The sequence below is a fragment of the Budorcas taxicolor genome, chromosome 16 (assembly GCF_023091745.1).
Source record: "Budorcas taxicolor isolate Tak-1 chromosome 16, Takin1.1, whole genome shotgun sequence".
NCBI lineage: Eukaryota > Metazoa > Chordata > Mammalia > Artiodactyla > Bovidae > Budorcas > Budorcas taxicolor.
In genome coordinates this window covers 52,588,012-52,608,133 of record NC_068925.1, presented here as the reverse complement: position 1 = coordinate 52,608,133, position 20,122 = coordinate 52,588,012, and the positions used below count along the sequence as shown (strand labels likewise).

Below are 20,122 nucleotides of genomic sequence, written 5' to 3'. Positions count from 1 at the left end.
CTACTTTCCCAGATGCTGTTCACAGGCAGCATATTGACAGAGGGCAGAGAAAAAGTCCTCATAACTGATGTTTAGGTGGGAAGGCAGAGACAAGCTCCATCACCCTGATATGCTAGGGCAGAAAGCCTAGTGTGCTGTCCTCAGACCAAACTTCAACACTAAGTCAGGATCAGGGACATCATTCAAACGAAATGGTCTAACATATCTGCATCCATATCTGTGGGTTTCTTTTGCTGCTGAACTACTAACTGGCCAAAGTCTTGAGCAGCTCTCACAGTATCTGCTTTTCCACCTTCTGGGGACAGCACTTTCGCTGCCGAATGGCAATCTTTGTCATGACTTTGCAAATTCTGCTAAGTATTTGGAACTATCTAAGTCAGTCCAGATGTTCCTGATGTTGCTTTAAAACTTCATACATCAGCCTGGAATTATTTCTTTTGGCAATCCCCTGGTGGTCGCAGACGCTGATGCAAGAGGTGCCCACGGCAGACCGCACCACCAAGCTTGCGGTGTCGGAGAAGCTGGGCTCCTGCTCCTCCTCGGTGATCACCAGGCTCACGTACACGCAGCTTCTCTAGGGAACGGCCGTCCGCGCGCTACGGCAGCCGCAGGTGGGCCGGCCGGGCAGGTCCCCTGAGCGGAGGCCGGTGGTCACGGCGGTTGCCGCCGGCAGCCGGGAGCTGGCAGAGCTGGCGGAGCTGGGAGCTCAGCGGCGCTAGGACCTCGGCGGAGGCGGCGAGGCAGCGGCTCCGCCTGATCCAGTTCTAGGTGCCGAACCGCAAGCGGAGCCGGGAGGTGAGCTTGAGATGAGGTGCAAGCCGAACCGGGCGTGCTGCCACCCACAGCAGCAGCTCCTACAGCCCGATCATGCTCTCGTGGCTCCCGGGCGTCCGCCAGCTCCCACCCCCGCAGCAAGCCAGCTTCCTATCCAGCAGTCGCCCAGCGTTCCCCGCCCCCTGCCCCCAAACCCGTTCTTTACACTTTGCACGCACCCTAACCTCTTTCTGCTGTCAGTACCTCACCTCGCCCCGCCACCCACAACTCCCCCACCCCCATCCCCGCCATCTCCTTCCATCATCAGAGTGATTGAACCGTGCAGACCTAGGTCTGCAGACCTGAGTTTGCACACCGGTTCTGCCGCTCTAGGGAGTTAATTTGAGTCCCAGTTTCCTTCTTTATACTTAGAACTCCCAGATTCTCTGGGACTTTCTTTTTCTTTCGGCCACGCCAGGCGGCATGTGGGATCTTAGTTCCCCGACTAAGGATAGAACCCCTGCAGATTCCTGCAGCACGGAGTCTTAACCACTGGACCGCAGGGAAGTCCCTCCTTTATAAAGTTACTAACAAGATAATGCTGCCTCCGCCAAACAGTTTTAATGAGTGAAGTATTGGAAAGGGCTTTGTAAGCTGCAAAGCTCCTTCCAGATGTTAGCTATATGGGTAAGATGTCCACCTAGCCCTCTGGATGGATGTCATCGCAAATAATTACTCGCTCTAGTCTAAAACTAAACAACTAAACAAGAAAAAAAAGAGATTTGGGGGTATAAGTTTTGTAATTCACTTCCCTTAATAACATTAGGCAAGAGCTGAATCACACTCATGATTACAGCCTGGGCAAAAGCTTGCTAGAAACATTCTTCGACATTTTTAGCCAAAAAGTTGTTCATTCCTCAGTGTTCTCCCTCTTTTGCATCCCACACTCAGCCAACGACTGACTCAGTCTTAAGGGAGAAGTAGCATGAATTTAGCAACTTTGTATGTAGCATCTTCTTATATTCCTACACTGAGCCAGACTTCCTTAGGTAAGAAGAGAAACTGGAACTGGAAATCTTCAAGAGACCTAATCAGGGGACTTTCCCTGGTGGCACAGTGGATAAGAATCCACCTGTCAATGCAGAGGACACAGGTTGGATCCCTGGTCTGGGAAGATTCCATGTGCCGTGGAGCAACTAAGCCCCTGCGCCGCAACTACCGAGCCCACATACTGTAACTCCTGAGGCCTGAGTGCTCTAGGGTCTGTGTGCCACAACAGAAGCCACCGCAATGAGAAGCCTGAGCACCACAAGGAAGAGTAGTGCCTGCTCGCCTCAAGTAGAGAAAGCCTGCACACAGCAACGAAGACTCAGGGCAGCCAAAAATTAATTTAAAAAGAGAGAGAGACCTAGGCAGAAGTTGCCAGAGATGTCATAAAGGGGATTCAGATATGAGGTGAGAGGCTGGAGCAGATCAGTACTAAGATCTCTTCCAACCGTAAATTTTGATGGAGAAGAGCTCCTGCCCTTGTGAAGCATACAATCTAATCAGGGAGATAGACGTGAAGAACATGTAGAGACTTCCCTGTCAGTCCAATGGGCTTCCCTGGTGGCTCAGGTGGTAAAGAATCTGCCTGCAATGCAGGAGACCTGGGTTGGATTCCTGAGTCAGGAAGATTCCCCTGGAGAAGGGAATGGCAACCCGATCCAGTATTCTTGCCTGGAGAATCCCATGGACAGAAGAGCCTGGCGGGCTACAGTCCGAGGAGTCACAAAGAGTTGGACACGACTGAGCAATTAACACTTGCTTTTTCCAGTGGTTAGGGCTCTGTGCTTCCACTGCATCAGGCATGTATTCCATTACTGGTCTGGGAACTAAGATCCCTGCAGGGCCAAAAAGAAAAAAGATGAAGAGACAGTAAGGAAAAAGTCCTGAGCAGGAATGAGCATTGCCTATTTAATTACCATTGCAAGTATGTTAGTTGCTTAGTTATGTCCGATTATTTGTGATCCCATGGACTGTAGTCTGCCAGGCTCTTCTGTCCATAGGATTCTCCACCCAAGAACACTGGAATGGGTTGCCATTCCCTTCTCCCAAGGATCTCCCTGACCCAGGGATCAAACCCAGGTCTCCTGCATGGCAGGCAAAGTCTTTACCATCTGAGCCACCAGGAAAGCCTACCACTGCAAGGAATGGTGACTGTTTTTCAACTGGGGGAGGCCTGTGGGTTTAACTCCTCTAGGAATCCTTGAAATTGTTGTTTAGTACCTAAGTCATGTCTGACTCTCTTGTAACCCCATGGACTGTGGCCTGCCAGGCTCCTTTGTCCATGGGATTCTCCAGGCAAGAATACTGGAGTGGGTTGCCATTCCCTCCTCCAGGGGTTGGAACTGACAGGTCTGGTTTAATAAGTCAGCAAATGTGACTTGGGACGGCTAAAGCTGGAAGGCTTGGATTAGCTCACTGAGGAAAGGGTGGGTCCTTGCTCTGTAACTGCCAATCAGGGTGCGGAGATTTCAGAGCAGCAGCAGCGACACTGCCATTGCAGCAAGAATACAGCCTGCTAGTGGGAAACTAGAGGCGGCTACTTGTCATTGCTAATTGCTTTCTGAACAGTGTTGGGACATTGTAGAGCTCACAAACTCATACACACTCTTTGCTCTGTGAGGTACGCAGGATCATTTTTATCCTCATATTGTAGCTGAGGAATCTTGGTGAAATGCCTTACCATTTATTTAGTGAGGTACAGGCTATGGTGAGACCCACTTATCCTGACCTCCAGATAAGTGTGTGCCTGCTGGGTTGCTTTAGTTGTGACTCTTTGTGACCCCATGCACTATAGCCCTCCAGGCTCCTCTGTGCAGGGGACTCTCCAGGCAAGAATACTGGGGTGGGTTGACATGCCCTCCTCCAGGGGATCTTCCCAACCCAGGGATCAAAGCTATGTCTCTCTCCTGCATTGGCAGGCAGGTTCTTTACCACTAGCGCCACCTAGGAAACCTCAGATGAGTGAAGTCGCTCAGTCGAGTCCGACTCTTTGCAACCCTGTGGACTGTAGCCCACCAGGCTCCTCCGTCCATGGGATTCTCCAGGCAAGAATACTAGAGTGGGTTGCCATTTCCTTCTCCAGGGGATCTTCCTGACCCAGGGATCAAACCCAGGTCTCCCACATTGCAGGCAGACGCTTTAACCTCTGAGCCACTAGGGAAGCCCTCAGATGAGTACTTGTTCCTTAAAGAAGATTGTCATGTGAATTTCAAGACTAATGTTAGAGTCAGGACTTTTTTTTTTTTTTTTTTTTACACAGGAATATAGACTTTATTTCAGCAACTCTACTCTCTTGAGAGCCTGAATCTCTTTGGAAACTTTAAGTAACATACACTGCATTTATCAAGGTTGCAAAGTGAAATCTATAAACAGCTCTGCATGCATATTAAGTCACTCAGTTATGTCTGACTCTTTGCCACCCTATGGACTGTAGCCCACCAGGTTCCTCTGTCCATGGAATTTCTCCAGGCAAGAATTCTCCAGGCTTTGCCCTCCTCCAGGGGATCTTCCCGACACAGGGATCAAGCTGGCATCTCTTGAGTCTTCTGCATTGGCAATCAGGTTCTTTACCACAAGTGCCACCTAACAAAGACATCGTGACATTTGTTTGATCATACTATTGTTCGTTGTTGTTGTTCTTTAGTCGACAAGTCAGATTTGACTGTTTGCAACCCCATGGACTATAAATAACCTAGCAGGCTACTCTGCCCATGGGATTTCCCAGGCAAGAATACTGGAGTGGGTTGCCATTTCCTTCTCCTAGAGTCAGGACTTTAAAAAGCTGATATGTGTGGAGAAACTTCGTCATATCTCAACCCCCAAGTTTCCATTTCTAGACACACACAATGATGATAAAGTTAAATGTATTATTGCAAATGCAAGAATATTGCATTTGAACGTGTGCTCAGTCATTTAAGTCGTGTGTGACTCTTTGCGACCCCATGGACTGTAACCCGCCAGGCTCCTCTGTCCATGGGATTCTTCAGGCAAAAATACTGGAGTGGGTTGCCATTTCCTCTCCAGGGGATCTTCCCAACCCAGGAATAAAATCTATCTGTCTCTCTTACGTCTCTTATGTCTCCTGGTAGACAGGTTCTTTACCACTAGGGCTTCCCTGGTGCCTCAGATGGTAAAGTGTCTGCCTGCAGTGCGGGAGACCTGGGTTCGATTCCTGGGCTGGGAAGATCCCTTGGATCTTCCACTTGGATCTTTACCACTAGTGCCACCAAATCAAATCCATGAATCTGGTAACCTTCTAGAATAGTGCGGTTTGGTAGAGATATAATTTGTTATATTTTCTAGAAGCTACATTTTATAAATAAAAAGGCACAGAGTAAATTAATATATTTAATTCAATATATCAAAAATATTTTAAAAACTCATAATCACAATATATAATACTAATGAGATAGTTTAAATTCTAAGTCTTCAGAATCTGGTAAGCGTATTATGCTAATAAAACATCTCAATTTGAACTAGCCACATTTCAAGTACTCAATTCGACTTGTAGCTTGGACAGTCTTGGTCAGTGCAGCTCTAGAAGTAGAAATGCCCCAACCTACTCCAGTACTTTTGCCTGGAGAATCCCATGGATGGAGAAGCCTGGTAGGCTAGAGTCCATGGGATCGCAAAGAATCAGACACGACTGAAGCAGCTTAGCACAGCACAGCACTGTGAAGTTGGCAGGCATCTTCTTGGGGACAAAATATCTTCTTATGTCCCTCATATCACACAAAACAAGCATGTCCTGGGTCATCCTTCAAGAAAAAAAAAATGAAAACGAACTACAGTTTACTCAACTTTTTAAATTGTAAAAGATTACATTGGAAGGGCTCTCTGAGATGATCTAGTCCAAAAGTTGACAAGTTTCAGCCCTGGGTCATATCTGCTCACTGCCTGTTTTTTTTTTTTCTGCATCTTGAAAGCTAAAAATTATTTCTGTGTTTTTTAAATAGTGACAGACTTTACTCTTTTGGGCTCTCAAATCACTGCAGGTGGTGACTGCAGCCATTTAATTAAAAGACGCTTGCCCCTTGGAAGAAAAGTTATGACCAACCTAGATAGCATATTAAAAAGCAGAAACATTACTTTGCCAACAAAGGTCCATCTAGTCAAAGCTATGGTTTTTGCAGTAGTCATGTATGGATGTGAGAGTTGGACTATAAAGAAAGCTGAGTGTTGAAAAATTGATGCTTTTGAACTGTGGTGTTGGAGAAGATTCTTGAGAGTCCCTTGGGCAGCAAGGAGGCCTTCGGCAGTCAATCCTAAAGGAAATCAGTCCTGAATATTCATTGGAAGGACTGATGCCGAAGCTGAAACTCCAATCCTTTGGCCACCTGATGCGAAGAACTGATTCATTGGAAAAGACCCTGATGCTGGGAAAGATTGAAGGTGGGAGGAGAAGAGGACAACAGAGGATGAGATGGTTGGATGGCATCACTGACTTGATGGACACGAGTTTGAGTGAGCTCCGGGAGTTGGTGATGGACAGGGAAGCCTGGCATCAATCCATGAGGTCTCAAAGAGTCAGACACAACTGAGTGACTGAACATTTTTAAATGGTTCAAAAAAATTGAAAAAAGAATAATGTTTCATGACATGTAAATATTATATGAAATTCAAAAGTCAGTGTCCATTATAAAGATTTTTCAGAACACCTCCACCCTCATTTGTGTACATTTTGTCCATGGTTGCTTTTGAGCTACAACAACAGAGTTGTCACAATGATAAAATGACCTACCACGCTCAAAGTAGTATTGACTGGCCTTTCACAGAAAACGTTGGCTGACCCCCTGCACTAGAGCAACCATTCCCATTCTATTGGTAGGGAACTGAGGCACAAAGACGTGATAGGCCTGAGGGCACACCATCGGCCAGAGGTTGAAATGAGACCTCAGTGGTTAGTGTTCTTTTCACTATACCATCACATAAAAGACAGTGCCCGAAAGCTTCTCAGTTTATCAGGACAATGACTGCTTGGTCCTTTTATGTGCCTGTCTGCTCCTCACCTGCAAGCCTAACCTAGGTTTTAGTAGGGGCCACTGCATCTGCGGTGCAGTAGTAAAGAATCTGCCTGCAATGCAAGAGACTCTGGTTTGATCCCTGAGTAAGGAAGATCCCCTGGAGAAGGAAATGGTAACCCACTCCAGTTTTCTTGCCTGGGAAATCCCATGGGCAGAGGAGCCTGGCGGGCTACAGTCCATGGTGTTCCAGAGTCGGACATGACTGAGTGACTGAGCACGCTGCGTTGTAACCTTGAGAGGGCAGCACTAGCTAACGTGACTCCAGAGAGCAACCTTTCCAAGAAATGACCAAAATAGAGTACAGTTGTGTCTTTAGAAAAAAGAGAGAGAGAGAAAGAAAAAAAGCAGGTTAGAAAGGTCCCAAGTTGCTTTTGATGGTGACATGCATACATACTAGTACAGTGTTCAGTTCAGTTCAGTCGCTCAGTCGTGTCCGACTCTTTGCGACCCCATGAATCGCAGCACGCCAGGCCTCCCTGTCCATCACCATCTCCCAGAGTTCACTCAGACTCACATCCATCGAGTCCGTGATGCCATCCAGCCATCTCATCCTGGGTCGTCCCCTTCTCCTCCTGCCCCCAATCTCTCCCAGCATCAGAGTCTTTTCCAATGAGTCAACTGTTCGCATGAGGTGGCCAAAGGACTGGAGTTTCAGCTTTAGCATCATTCCTTCCAAAGAAATCCCAGGGCTGATCTCCTTCAGAATGGACTGGTTGGATCTCCTTGCAGTCTAAGGGACTCTCAGGAGTCTTCTCCAACAGCACAGTTCAAAAACATCAATTCTTTGGCGCTCAGCCTTCTTCACAGTCTACCTCTCACATCCATATATGACTACGGAAAAAACCATAGCCTTGACTAGACGGACCTTAGTCGGCAAAGTAATGTCTCTGCTTTTGAATATGCTATCTAGGTTGGTCATAACTTTTCTTCCAAGGAGTAAGTGTCTTTTAATTTCATGGCTGCAGTCACCATCTGCAGTGATTTTGGAGCCCCCCAAAAATAAAGTCTGACACTGTTTCCACTGTTTTCCCATCTATTTCCCATGAAGTGATGGGACCGGATGCCATGATCTTCATTTTCTGAATGTTGAGCTGTAAGCCAACTTTTTCTCTCTCTTCTTTCACTTTCATCAAGAGGCTCTTTAGTTCCTCTTCACTTTCTGCCATAAGGGTGGTTCCAGTCCAGCATTTCTCATGATGTATTCTGCACATAAGTTAAATAAGCAGGGTGACAATATACAGCCTTGACATACTCCTTTTCCTATTTGGAACTAGTCTGTTGTTCCATGTCCAGTTCTAACTGTTGCTTCCTGACCTGCATACAAATTTCTCAAGAGGCAGGTCAGGTGGTCTGGTATTCTCAACTCTCTCAGAATTTTCCACAGTTTATTGTGATCCACACAGTCAAAGGCTTTGGCATAGTCAATAAAGCACAGTGTAAGATATTAAAAAAAAAAATTTTTTTTTTGGACAAATTGCCAAAGGTGAGTTCAAGCTCAGAAAATATCCACATCTAGCTAGAATTGAAGGAAGGCAAATTGGTAGCAAAACCAAAGCAGGCATTTCAGAGAAAAGCACCCACACGTTAAAAAAAAAAAAAAAGCTTTCTGAGTATTGAGGGAAGAATAAGAGGAATAGTAGAGTGGGTTGCCATGCCCTCCTCCAAGAGGGGATCTTCCCAACACGGGGATCAAACCCAGGTCTCCCACATTGCAGGCAGATTCTTTACTATCTGGTGGCTCAGACAGTAAAGAATCTGCCACCCACACATTAAAACAACAACAACAACAACAAAAAACCCAGTTCTACTTTCTGAGTATTGAGGAAACATGGAGAGGAAATTAGTCCTCCTGGAGCCTTAAGGACGGTTTAAGTAGGTGAGTGGAGCGATGCTTCTGACCCAGATTTGTACTTGTTCTGAAGGGGCTGAAGAAGAGCTTCCATCTCTTCATTTTGGTGAGGTCTAATCATAACATGTGGCTAGTGTGGTTTGCAGCCTAGTATGAGGTATTTAGTAAGTATAATTAATATTTGCAGAGGGCTATAAAACCCTGCAGATTAAAAGGTGCCCTGTGGAAGATGCAAGATGGACTGGTGTGACTGTGAGGGCAGATACATTTCCGTGGGTGTCACTGCTGTTGTTTACTGAGAAGGCAGAGGGAAAAAGTAGGTTAAGGCCAGGTGGCACAGTCCTTCAACGTGACTCAGAACTGGGCCACATGAAACCTGTCTAGGCAGACTATCACATCAGATGGTCTAGAGAAATTTCCCCAAGAATGCATAAATCCTCAGAGGCAGAATGGTTAGCTTCATGACACACAATCACGCCTGGAAGAAATCTGGTGGGGCTAATTAGGAAGACACAGATGGCACTTCCGTCTTTACAAGGAAGGGGACTGAGTTGTACTACTCAGCAAATATTTTTCTCCGCCTGAGCTTGACTTCTGAGATTTTCTGAGATCTGAGCACTTTTTATAAGTAATCGCAAAAGCCTGGGTAACAGCAGGAACTAAGCTAGTAGTCTAATTAAGCATCCCCATACTGCGATACTTTAAAACACTACTGGGAATCCCAGTGAGTTCCTAATGTCTAATTCCTAAATTTAATCCAAAGTGCTCCACTGAATCCTCTTGTATGACCTTTGTTAATTATGTAATATCTAATCACCAGTGATGATAAAAAATTGAAAACGATGGCATGAACTGATTCACTCTCCTGCAGGTATTCCATCAGGAACAAAGATTAGGGTATCTCCGAGGAATAAAACTTTAGCATATAGGAAATTGCTTTCAAACTCTAGCAATTAAGTATATTTTTAGTCCCTGGAATGATAAAAATATGGATGGAACTGCACTGAATGGGATTTTGTTGTTGTTCTTATTTTTTCCAGTTAGAATTTTGGTCCAGATCAATCCTATAACATGTGGGAAGACTTTACAGACTTACCATGAAAATAATCTGGTGACTTAGGGTACGTTAAGAAATCCTCAGCAGAAATATCATTAAGTTTAAATCTTTATTCTGTTACTAAGAAAAGCAAATCCACAACTCCAATACCATATTTACTTTGGAAATTATAAACTACCAGAAAATAAAATAAAGACAGGAAGAAGGAAAAGAAAAACAGAGGTATTATACCACTCAAGTGCCCAGTACTGTAAATATAACATGGAACTTTACGACATTCACATAAAGCTAATTGACTTAGATGGCTTTGGTTTTCTGGCTTTTGTGTGTTTTTGTCAGTTCTGTAATGTTACATGGTTTAGAGGATCAAATCCTATTTTGTGTAATGTTGTATTCCATTTTCTAATTTCAAACCAGTTGGCAGAATCTTTAGGTACTGGTACAGTCCTCAAAGAGGGGGAAAAAATCCAACTTAACTGTGACTCTGTTTCCTATTTATATTGTATTTCTCATTTAAGAAGTCAAAAACTCAGTGGACTTTACTCCAAGTCTCCCTAGCATAATATCTTAGATTTTAATAGCATTTCTCAGATTACAAAGCACTTTCACATCCATTCTCTCCTTTCATTGGGTCTTCAAAACAACACTGTGGGTGGGTATGGCATGCATAGTATAGTTATTTAACAGCTTAATTTCCAAAAATTAATTCAATGAATATTTATTGAATGGCTACTGTTTGCCAGACACTTTTAGACAATGACCGTTCACTGGAAAATAAAACACATGAAGAGCCTGCCAAAAATGTTTGTGATTTGCCTAAGACTATAGAAAGTAAATCCAAAACCTTTGGATGGATGTACTGTATCATCATTTCCATCTTCAGCTGGAAAAATGAAGCACAGATAACTTACTGGACACTGTCTCTTAGTACTGTAGTGGCATTTCTTGTATAGATTTGCTCAACCACATCTGCTCGCCAGTATCTGCTCCCATACATTCCAGCCTCTGGTCTTTCACTAGATCAATTCTTTTATACTCCCATCTACAGTCAATTCCTTCACAGAGGCAACTCCTCTCTCCTACTTAAGGACCTGTATCCAGTCAACTCTCTCCCACACACTGCCATTCTCTAATGTATCAAAAAAAAAAAAGATAAAATACAGTGTTGTTTCAAAAAAAATAAAAGTATTGTAATTTCTTCTGCCTTAAAAACAAACTTCTCTCAATCCCACTTCCCCCAGCCACTCACCCCTTACCAGTGACCACTCCATTTTTCTTCTTTCCTTTTGCAGCAAACTCCTATTCTCTAAGTTGTAAGTCAAATAAGTATTTATTGAACAGTTGCAGAATAAATGAACTAGGAATGTTTCACACGAAGTTAAATAAGTTCAAGTATTCAGATGCCTTGTCACACACACACACACACACACACAAACTGGTTTTATATTTCTGCAAAAGGCAGAACTATACCCAATGGTTAGAAATATCCAGCATGATATTTGCACCAATAGTTTCAGTTTCTCCAATATAACGGATGCTAAGTTTTCCCTCGTAGCTCAATTGGTGAAGAATCTGCCAGCAATGCAGGAGACCTGGGTTTGATCTGAGTCAGGAAGTTCCCCTGGAGAAGGAAATGGCAACCCACTCCAGTATTCTTGCCTGGATAATCCCATGAACAGAGGAGCCTGGCGGGCTACAGTCCATGGGGTCGCAAGAGTTAGACATGACTTAGTGACTAAATCACTCACGCTTTTTCAAAGAAATAAGATATAGGGACTTCCCTGGTGGTCCAGTGGCTAAGATTCCAAGCTCTGAATGCAGGGGGCCGGAGGTTCAATTCCTGGTCAGGGAACTAGATCTCACATGTCGTGACTAAGACCCAATGCACCCAAATAAATAAACAAAAACAAATAAATATTAAAAAAAAAACAAATGAGATATATATATTTTTTCCTTTAAGCAGGGGCTTCTCTGGTGGCTCAGCTGGTAAAGAATCTGCCTCCAGTGTGGTGAGACCTGGGTTCGATCCCTGGATTGGAAGATCCCCTGGAGAAGGGAACAGCTACCCACTCCAGTATTCTGGGCGTGAGAACTCCATGGACTGTACAGTCCATGGGATCGCAAAGTGTCGACTTTCACTTTCCTTCCACTTAAAAAAATAGTATTCTTGGACCTTTCAAGGAAATCGAATTTTCATGGCCTATCCTCCACACCAGCAATTGAGGCACTCATACCGTCAGAAATATACCTTAACTGATTTGTTAAGGAAGTGCTCTTTTGTTCTCAGTTATATTTTCAGTTTCATGTCAGTGATTCTCAGAAGGTATGAGAAAAGTCTCACAAAGCAGATATATCAGAATCCCTGGAATTCTGATATTCCATTCTAGGGAGACAGTCTTCCTCAGCCCCTAAGTGAATCACTTACCAGTACAAACCAGTGTGAACTGATGGAAGTATAGTCTGTGCTAATATAAGGGAGTAACTAGAAAATATAAACTAAACTACATAATATACTAAGCTTCAACCAAATTGATATTTCAAAGTAGAAACTGTTTCAACAATTACTAGGCATAAATGTTCCAGGATAAAATATACATAGTAATTTATAGCTATGTTTTATCACATGTTCCAATAAGAATAATACAATAATACAATACACTAGGAATAAGATAATACAGCTGAAGGTAAAAAAATGTTAATATCAGTATTTATCAGTACACAGGATTTTAAAGGTGGAGCTTGAGCCCAGGATAATAAACACATTTTCAAATAAAGCGCATAGCAAAACTAGTTAACTGTTGTTCATTGGGGAACTAGAGCACGCTCCAATATGACAGGTGGAGAAAACTTACTAAAAGGAAACTTCTGGGACTTTTACAGTGGATGGGAATTCACCTGCAAGTGCAGGGGACATGTGTTCCATCCCTGATCCAGGTGGATTCCACATGCTGCAGAACAACGAATGCCTGTGCGCCACAACTACTGAAGGCTTCCCACTTCAGAACCTGAACTCTGCAACAAGAGAAGCCACTGCAATAAGAAGCCCACGCACTGCAACGAAGAGTGGCTCTCTCTCACCACAGCTAGAGAAACCCCTGGTGCAGCAAAGAAGAGCCAGTGCAACCCAAAAAAAGGAAATTTCTGGGCACTTAATTTCTAGGGTATTACCAGTCTTGTGATGGAGTCAGTTTGTCATCATTGTTCTAATACTTTTACAGGAAATCCTACAAAAGCTGCAAAGTCATCGGTAATTATTGAAGTGCACACTTGAGAAACCAGGGTAAAGTCTGCCTTGTTGCGTTTCTAAGCACTGTGTGGCTGGCTGAATTGCCTCAGACCACTGGTGAGCATCAGTGCTTATATAAACGCAAGGAAAATCTCTGCTGGTCTTTGTCCTACTAACCAAATTCGTCTAAGTAATGACCAAATTCCAAGTTCTATTTTCAGATTTTGTAGGATAGTATTCTTTCCCAAAGAAATTGTGTATTACTCAGATTATTATGGAACAGATATGAGGCTAGCAGCAGACCACATCTTGAGAGTGTAACAATTCTTCCTGAAGCCTAAAGGTTTGGAGTTTCTGATTCTTGCACTGATCCAGGAACGTTTGAAGTTAACAGTACTTTGTACCATCATAGTCCCTAGCATCTCTCTCCAAATCCACTCCACTGTAGTACTCTCCACTGTAGTACTTTTCCAAAGGTCAGACTTCATATACTAATTTTTTTTTTTCCTGCAACCCAGTCCAGTCATGCTTTTGACCCCTCTGCTCCACCAAAACCTCTCTTGCCAAGATCACCTCCATGTTGTTCCAAGGGTCAATTCTCAGGCCTCACCTTAACCTCTCGGCAGCATTCCACAGTTGATCACTTCCTCCTCCTTCAGATATTTTCTTAACCTAACTTCCGGGACACTATTCATCTCTTGGTTTTCCTCCTGCCTAACTGGTTTGTTCCTACACAGTTGCTCTGCAAGTTCTTTTCTTCTGAGACCTCTTAAGAGAGAAATGTCTCAGGGCTTTCCTGGTTCTCTTTCCCTCTGTAGCTACACTTATTCCCTTGGAGATGTCATTAAGTTTCAGGCTTTAAATGCCATTTATATGCTGACAACTCCCAAATACACAGACACAGATTATGCATTTTATATAATATCTTCAGAACTTCCTCCTGAACTAGAGATATCCAACAGCCTACCTAATGTCTCCATTTAAATTTCAAGTTGAACATGTTCCACACTGAACTCTTACTACTCCCCTGGAAAATAGTGCTATTTCAGATGATCGCAACGCAGTCTTTCTAGTTGCTCAGGTTAAAAACCTCAGGCTCACCCTTGACTCCCCCTTCTATTAACTATATATTCAACCCATCAAAAAGTCCTCTTGGATTTGCCTTCAAAAAAATCTATCCAGGATCCTTTAATCATTGACGTTCTCATGTTTCATTTGGATTACTGAAAGAGCCCCTTTCTAGACTTCTGCTTCTATCCTTGATCTTTTATTCTCAGTACTTCTCAAAACCTCAGTCATATCATGCAACAACTCCACACCAATTAAAAGCCAAAGCCTTCCCACTCTGGCCCACCAGGTTCTACAGGTGTACCTCTCACTCCCCTTAACTCTCGGACATCCATCATCTTCTATACTCTCTGCCTTGCTCACTTTGTTTCAGCCACGATGGTTTCCTGTGCTCCTCTTAAGGTGCCAGTCATGCTTCTACTTGAGTGCCTTTGGACTTGCTGTTTCCACTCCCTGGAAACTCTTGCCTAAATATCCACATAGTTTGCTCCCTTAGCTCCTTCAAGTCTTCAGTATTTTCTTGAGGCCTATATTTCATCATCTTACTGTTCCTATTATTTAATTTCCTTTTTATATTTATTGTCTCTTCTCCCTCTATTCCCCCATAGTAAGTTCCAAGAGAACAATGATTTGTTTTATTCAGTGATGTATCTTAAGCACTTGGAATAGGATCTGGCATAAGGTTGATTCTCAAAAACTATTTGTTAAACAAATAAAGATCTTGACTTTTAGAAATCTTTTAGATGAATTGTCTAACTGGACCATTTAAACTGTGATGCCAAAATGACAAACCTATGGGTTTCATATAATCCGCACAACTGTCAGGATAGTATCTTGTTTTAGGAATGACCATATGAACTCTGGCAGAACAAACAAATGTTGGGTTGTTCAGGAGTATTTATTTTTATAGATAGGCTTCTATTTTTCTAAAAAATACAGTTAGTGGCAGGGATTTGTTCTTTGAACTCCAATACTTCGGAAGTGCTGAACTTCTGAGTTTTGCCTCAGAAAGGAAAGGACTATTACAACATGTGGGAGTGCTTAACTACTGCCAAAAATATTTGGAAAAACTTCCCATAATACTAAGTCTTTAAAGAAGATCATTCATCTTTTCCAGGAAAAGGTTACTATTGTTTTAAATTTGCTCCTATGCTAGAGTTTGGCATGAAAAGCTGGCCTCTCCTGGAACAATAGAGATATTTAATATTTCTGTATGTTGTCTGGAAAAGGTGCACACAAGCTTCGTCAAATGCCAAAAAATAAAATCAAAGGCTTGAGCCCAAGGGGCCTAGAACATAGCACTCAATTCCACACTGGCTGTCTTAAGGATCCGAGTATAATTAATGGTTTTGGTTAACACCTAATCTCTTTCAGGGAACACAAACTGGTACAAATTGATTCAGAACCTGTTTTAGAATAAAAAAGAAAAACTAAAGGAACAATGGACTGGCAGTCCTGGAATTCACTAATCCTGCCTGGTTTGACAAGGTGAAGAGACCCAGGAAAATACATATACAGAAGTATTTTTACTACTTGGGCAGATCATGAGACTATGATAAGTTGGAAAGTGTTTTGAGGCCAACAAGAGAAGGAGTGGTGTTATTCCTGGATTTCTGTTCTACTGTTTTCCAAATGTATGGCACTGGCCAGGACAGATGAACAGTGCAACATACCACTTACTTTTTAAATGATAAACTATTTTTTAGAGCAGTTTTAGGTTCACAATAAAATTGCAAAGTACAGAGCTCCTTTACATCCCGTGCCCTCAACACACAGCTTCTCCAACTACCAACAGCCCACACCAGAGCAATATATTTGTTACATTGACACATCATCACCCACGCCCACGGTTTACATAAGGGCTCATTCTTGGTATTGTAAGGTCTGTGGGTTTAGACACATGTATAATGACAGGTATCCACCACTGTAGTATTATACTGAGTAGTTTCACTGCCCCAAAGAGCCCCCTGTTCCCTGCAAATTCATTCATTCATTCCCTCCCCACTGCGTGCATGCTCAGTCATGTCCAACTCTTTTTGACCTGCCAGGTTTCTCTTGTCTGTGGTATTTTCCAGGCAAGAATACTGGAGTGGGTTTCTAGGCCCTCCTCTGCAGGATCTTCCTGACCCAGGGATCAGAGATCGAACCTACATCTTAAGTTTCCTGCATTGGCGGGCATATTCTTTACCACTACTGCCACTTTGGGAACCACTGATCTGTCTTTGTTGTTTTGTCTTTTCTAGAATAGTTGGAATATTATAATACATGTAGATATTACCTATGCTTAAGAAAATATGAATTGCAAACTTTTTTTGTACAAAAAGGATGTGCTTTTTGTGTTAAATGTAATAGCAAATGGGAAGTAAATACTCGTTTTATAAATTTAAAAAATTCTAGGTTATTAGAATTGTTTAAACAGATACTTCTGTATCTGTATAAAGTGAAAGAAAGGTTGTTCAATCGTTCTCTGAATTTCAACTGCTTGGCTGATTAGGGGTGTGATATTTTGTTTGCATTACTAGGATAGCACATTCTAATTCCCCCATAATACTAACAGTTTCATACTATTCAATTTTCGTTGTGCAGGCAAAAAGTAATAGCTTTCAAAAACAATACATTTTTAGTAAAGCAACTATTCTCCAATATAAAATAAAAAAATATATTTCATAAGCTCTCACCATCAAAAGAACGTACACTATTGTGCTTTACAGAATCTTGGGTATTAAAAAAAATCAAAACTCTATGCAGTGGTTTTAGTCGTACTGAACCTGAAATAAAACTTGGACTTTAACACTCACTTCTCAGATGTTTCTTTCATCTGGAAGCCATCAAATACTGATCTATTCCTTCAACGACAAATATATTCTTTACATTTTCATCCATCATTATATATTAAACCCCCGGTTACTGAAACAGATTACCGCCTATAATTATATGTAGTAGGGGGAAAAAAACAGAAAACTACTGTATCTGTAACACCAAAAAAATTTTAGCCGGAAAGGCTGGCTAAATTATGAACACATGTTACTGTACTGGTTCTTTTTTTTGAACTCATGCTACTGCGGAGGGTGGGTGGAAGATTGCACAAAATTAAACAGAAATACCTCGCGCAAAAAGCAAGTCGGGAAGACAAATTTAGTAGCATTACTCTAATTTCCTGACTTTGGTGATTTTCGAGTCGCAAAGTTAAGATCACAATGCCAAGATTAATATTTAAATATTTCCCTGGCTGTCAGGGAAACAGCTCTTTCAGAATTTGAAATCACACTTGAAGGTAAAGGAGATTTTATTGAGTCAATGTTATTTATGTATTCATAAGGGATTTTAAAAAGTTTAATGGAATATATCCTCAACCGACAGAAATAAGCCATTCCAATCTATTGTTTCAGTTTATAGCTCAGATATAAATAAGGGGCTATAAAACCTGATCTGAAAATAGTTGCGCAGTGCGTGCTTCACAGGCAGCCAATGAAAAGCAACGTCTCGCTTCTGTGGCTGACAGCACTCCAAAGACAACTACTTTTTTTTTTAAAGAGACCGACCTCTTTGTTACCCTGTCGTTTAGCACCTTTGTTGGGTCTCCCAGCTCCGCAGTTTAATTTCCATCTGCTGAACGCCACTGCGGTTCAAGGCATTGCATTCCAGCAGGCTTAGTGCTCCTAGCAGCACAAAGCTGCAGAAAGCGCCTTTACTCTCAAGGTGAAATGACAGCTTCCCACGCTCCAGTTCTGAGCACTGCCTCGTAAAACTGATCCTTTTCACATAGCAAGTGCTGGGGTGAGAGATCCCACTTTTCAAGGGTTTAGAGGGCAGGAAGCACTTGGGACTCCGTGTACGCCTCTCGATGCTTTTCAGAGGTTCACACGCCGCGTGCTCACCCGGCGCGTGTCCGGGGCGGGTTGCGACAGAGCCTGAGCCCAGCCAGAAGAACGTAGGCGAAGAACAAAGGCGACCCGCCCGCCTTCGCTCCCAGGGGCAGCCCTGCGCGCGGTCGCCGGCCCCGCCCCCCAGAGCCCTGCACCCGCGGCTGCGCGAAATGGCGGCCGAGCCACAAAATGGCAGCCAGGCCAGGCCCCGAGCTGGCGCTGGCGAATAAAAGGCGCCGCGGACCCCTCCCCCCAGCACAGCAATGCCAGCTCGAGCTTCCTCTTCATAGCAGTCCGGCCCGGCTCTCCTCAGGCCCTGGCGCGCCTCCGTGGCTGCATGGAGACCCCCGCCGGCCTTCCCACGCCGCCTCTCAAGTCCAAACGACGCGTCGCCTTTGTTTTTCCAAATGGCCCCCTCTTCAGGAGGCTCTTACTGAAGGGGGTACAAACTGAAAAGAACTGAGCGTTGCACACCTGCAGGGCTACCCTTGCCCTCCCAGGACGCCCATTAAGCCGGGAGCGGGGCGGCGGGAGCACCTCATTCCTGGGGTCTCCACACTCGCAGCATTAGCTTCAGGTTGCCAAAGACAGGAAAGGGGGATCAAAGAGGCCTCCAAATTCGGGGAAATTAAGGAAATGGGGGGCAGAGCCGCAGACCAGTCCTTCGCCAGCCACGTCGAATCCCAACGAAGCGTCCACATCCCAGCAGAGTCCACACCGCAGCGCGCAGCAAACAGCCGCCGGTGGCTCGTAGCGCGCGGGCATCTCCAGAGCCCCATGTCGGCTTTGGCTCCGCCACGCAAACATCCAGTGAGCGTTTTAGGCTTTTCACCACATTCCCCTCTGCCCTCTCCCTTTTCCCTGTGTTGAGGGGCCTGGGGGCTGGGCACGGGAAGAGGAAGGAGCAGCTGCTGTGGTCCCCATACTTTTTCCCCTGGCGTGAGGGTCTCGGTGGGCTTGGGCTTTGCTTTGGTCGTGGCTTGACAGATGGAGGCAGGGCGGTATCGGTGTACTTGGGGTTTTTCGTTTTTTCCGTCTCTCAAACGCTCGCTTCCCTGCGCTCCCCATCCCCCAGCTTCCTTTGAAGTGCATCTTTCCAGAAACTTCTCAGGGAAACTCAGCAAAAACCCGCAGGCTCCGAAATCGCCTCCCTCCCGGAGCATGCGCAACGCACTGGGCGGCAAGCTCAGTGCGCGCGTGTATGAGTGTGAGAGTGGTACGTGTGCGCGCGCGCGCTCGCCGTGCGAGGCGGGACGGTTCTTTCACAATGAAGGGAACAGGTTTTCTCCCCTCCCCCAACGGTCCGTCGTTGCGCAAGCGCGTTGAGCCAACTCCGCTGGCCTTTGAGAGAAGTGGGGGGAGGGGCAGGCCCAAAGGTCTGGAGTCGCGGCTTCGCGCGCCTGCGCACTGTGTTATCTTGGCCCGGCTTTTTCCGCGCAGCTTGTGGTAGCGTCTTTGATGTGAAGTGCGTTTGAGCACCTCAGTTGCGCCGTACTCATTGTGTCCTCTACTCCCACTCGCGGAAACTGTAGTCTCTTGAGGGGTTATTAATTACGTCCCGCGGGTTTCCTGGAGAATGGCCTTCCCTTTGTGTCTAAGGGCTAAGGTTGAACCGTATCTCGTTAGCCCCCTTCCACTCTTGCCTGCGCCAGGAATCGATGACTGGAAAGTGTTGGAGCCTTCTCCCAACTAGGGGAAACAGCTCTGATCAAAGGACCGGGTGACGGCCGCGCTGGCTTCCATCAGGCACTGCCTGCAGTTCTTGCTTACTAAATAAAGGTGTCCTTTATTTGGTACCCTGCGCTTGGTCCTCGACACCAGCCTCTGCTGGGGCTGGCAGCTGGACTAGTCCTCCGAGTGTGGATGCAGACAAAGAAAGGGCTTTGGCGTGCCGCTCTTGTCTCCATTTGCAGAATTGAGGCTAGAGCATGGTAACCATAGTAACCGCGTTTACTTTTTTTTTTTTTAAGGTGCCTATTGTTTTGTTCTCTTTTCCTCTTCCTTTCGCAGTGTGGTGGAAATTATTACCAGGGTTGTAGGTTCTTAATCCGCCCGCTCCCTCACTCTCCAGCTCTTTACCTTGCCATGTATTCCACTTCCATTCAGCCTCATTTTTTGAAATCCAGTAGGTTCAGTAAGGTCCGCTTGGCAGGGCGTGGAGGCTTGCCACTTCTCCAGTCGAACTTTTGTTTCCTTGCCACTCTTCTTTTGAAGTACACCACCGTCGCTTCC

The 20,122-nt window shown here is 44.5% G+C and overlaps 1 pseudogene; it reads right to left on the bottom strand.

Annotated features, from left to right (window-relative positions):
- On the bottom strand, positions 1-18,655 carry LOC128061271 (dehydrodolichyl diphosphate synthase complex subunit NUS1-like; annotated as a pseudogene).
- Positions 18,656-20,122: the final 1,467 nt, after the last annotated feature.